At 39.4% G+C, this 3,184-nt stretch overlaps 5 annotated features.

Annotated features, from left to right (window-relative positions):
* Positions 1–3,184: a sequence feature (heterozygous, non-Esmeraldo-like haplotype).
* Positions 176–348: a mobile genetic element.
* Positions 870–908: a sequence feature (AT_rich).
* Positions 1,616–1,637: a sequence feature (AT_rich).
* Positions 2,473–2,584: a microsatellite.

The following is a 3,184-nucleotide window of genomic DNA, read 5'->3' as shown; positions in this document are numbered from 1 at the left end:
GCCCCCACGTTTTTCCCCATCCAGAATCCCATAAAGAATCGCGAACCCCCCGCGCCAATTTTCTCCGCACTCGCCCCACGCCATCGCTTCTACAAGCTTCTCCCAGGTTTCTCCTCTGGGAGCGTGCGACCCAATTTAATATGTTCTGATAAGACGATTATGTTTCTGCGCGGTCCTTTCCCATCTTAGGGTTCATTGGAAGACCGCGATGGGAGGAGTCAAGGAACCGATGACGGCAGGATGAATTTTATTGTTTTTGCCGTCTAACCCCCTTTTTTGACTCCAACCCTGCGGCGGGGTCTTGTGGTTGGAGGAACTTGAACTCAGCCACCTCGTAACTAATAATATCTCCACTCCGCAGAGTCTGCAGCACGTCACGGTGGCGGCCAGCCGAATACATGTATATATAATTGGAGCGAACAACGGGGACGCGGCGAAGTCACTGTCTCTCCACCACCCCTTCCTTCCCGTCCCATTTTATTTTTATGGAAAAGTCTGGTGTCTGGTCAGCGGCCCGGGCGAATATTTGCGTGACTCGCGCCCGCGCTTTCTAGGAGAGGGGGGCGGCGCGTTTGGTTGGCCGCGGGTGTTTGGGGCTCCGCGGTGGCCGCGTGGCCGGGAGACGCAGGAACCGACCACCCACGACGCCAGGCCGGAGGCGACGGGTTTACTGTTGCTTTGGTGGTCGGGGCGTGTCGGCGCGTTTTTTTGTTCTTTTTAGTTGCGTTTTTTTCGTTGGCCGTGGTGCTGGAGGCCTTTTTTGGTGGGCATGGGGTTTGTGTGTCGGTGTGTGTTTTGAGCCAGGGCCTTGGCGAAGCTTTTGGCGGGCAAGGTGCGCAAGCGCGCGCATCATAGAAAGTTGACTTACCTTTTTATTTTTCATTAATATTATTATTATTGTTAAATTTGCTGCCGGTCAGTTGTTTTATTGGTGCGCGAGGCGCGAAAAGGTGGATTTTTTTTGGGTTTTATTTTTATTTTTAGGTTACATAAAGCACCCAAAAAGAAAAAAATTAAAGTAAAGCAGTATCATATATTTTTGGTGTTTCACTATTAAAAATCGTTTTCCTTTTTGGGCAAATCAAAAGAAATCAGAGAAAAAATATATTTAGTTTTGTCTATTCCTGCTTCCTACATGGAATATGGATTTATTGTATGGAATGACAAAATCAAACGGCCTGCTTATTGAATCTGTTTTATTTTTGTGGCCTTGAAAATGTAAGTATATAATGATTTATATACGCCGATACCTCTTTTTTTACCTTGAAAATAGAGATGCTTTTGGCATAAGGGCTGGTTTGAAAAAAATGTTGAAAGTGTGTGTCATAAAATCGCGGTGCCTCTTTATCCAGAGGGTTTGTTATTCTTTTCAGAATTTCCTTTGATCGGAAAAAAAGATATATGATAAAGTCGCGAAATGTGTCGGGATGAAAGGGTTAAAAGGATGGTGATTAGTTCTTTTTGTTTCTGTTTCCATATATGAGCTTAGAAATGGAAGGCATATTTGTCGTCACAATAATGGATGGGTTTGAATAAATAAATAAGCGGTTAAATTAAGTGGCGTTTCCCAGAAGAAACAAGAAATAAGGAAGAGAGAATGATGAGGAAAGCAATGAAAAAAATAAATAAATAAATTAGGATGTGAGGGTTAAATATGTGCGGTGGAAAAGTTTGCTAATGTCGATATCAATCAAAAAAAAAAGAAAAAAAATATTTTTTCTTTCCATATATAACCAATTTTGCCATTGTTATTTTTGTTATTGACATTATTATCATTTAAATGATTTTTTTCTGTGGTTTTTCTTTAATGACATTTTTAAAATTCTGCCCCTTTATGATTCATTACCCTTTTTTTTTTTGCTATTAAAACGGCTTTTTCTCTCTTTTTTTTTGTTTTCTTAAAGGGAATATAAAAGGGTAAGGAATTATCTGAAGCCGTTGCTGAGGAAAGCTTGGAGAAGTTTGAACTGACAGATGCTGGGCGTCGAGTCCCCGAATTTTCCATGACATTTGGAGAAAATGCACATGCTCATGAGCGCAATTTTTTTAAACGAAGCTTCAAGGACCCTCGCGCCAACTTCATCAATCGATGGCGATATATTGGTTAATGAGAAGATTCATTTGTTTGAGCAACAAGCCGATGAGGATTCTTTTTGGGTTTAGGTTGGATTGCTCTTTTTTATTTCCCTGAATTTGCCTTCTGCTACGAGTATTGCGTTTATTTTTGATTTGGAAGTTTTACCATTTTCTTTTATGGGCTCTTCTCTGGTTAATTATTTTCTTTCAGATGCTTCTGTAGGGTGGCTTATTATTTTAATTTTTACTCAATATTCGGTTTGTCGATTGACTTTTGCTATTGAACCAGTTTGCTCGCATGCTTACGCTAGAGATCCAGCGAGTGATGAAAAAGGTGTTGTTCTTTCAAAGAGGAGTTTTGGTTGGTATTTTATCCATGATAACTGTAAAAAAATATATTATTATTATTATTATTATTATTATTATTATTATTATTATTATTATTATTATTATTATTATTATTATTATTATTATTATTATTATTATTATTATTATTATTATTATTATTTGATACAAGCTGCTCTACCAAAATGCCACGGGAAAAGATATTTGAAATTGCCTCTGATTTTATGGGTTTTTTGAACTTTTTAAAATCATTTCATTGGTTGCCTTGCGAGATTTCTAGACTCTGTTTTATTCAGCTTAAGTTTTGATTACCCGTAGTGGGTGTTGTTGTGATTCCACTAGTTCAGCACTTTTTGGTGAATTGAGGCGCTCGTGGAGCTATGCTAGGAATCAATATTGTGGCTTGGATAGAGCTTGCCTTAATTATAACTCCGGGAAAATTTTTGAGATGAAATCGACAAGCGCTGGGTAATCTTTGTGTCTAGGAAGCGTTGCAAGCGGATGATTTGAAAGAATATCTTTGTTAGTTCCGTTTCTCTTTTCGTTGTTGCTGAAGCATTGGCATTTGGTGTTGCCATGTTACTCTTGAATACACTTGGAGTTTTAGAAAGGGCTGCTTTCTCCGCAATTCTCAACAATCTCCTGATGTTTATCGTTCTTCCAGGAGGCATAAACACAGCATCTTGTACCACAATTGGTCGAACATGCGTCCACGGCGCGCATGGCGATGTGTTATTGCTGTGCCACCTTTTTAAAAGGGTAT

The sequence above is a fragment of the Trypanosoma cruzi genome, genomic scaffold, assembly GCF_000209065.1.
Source record: "Trypanosoma cruzi strain CL Brener 1047053516707 genomic scaffold, whole genome shotgun sequence".
NCBI lineage: Eukaryota > Euglenozoa > Kinetoplastea > Trypanosomatida > Trypanosomatidae > Trypanosoma > Trypanosoma cruzi.
This window is presented reverse-complemented; position numbering and strand designations above follow the sequence as displayed.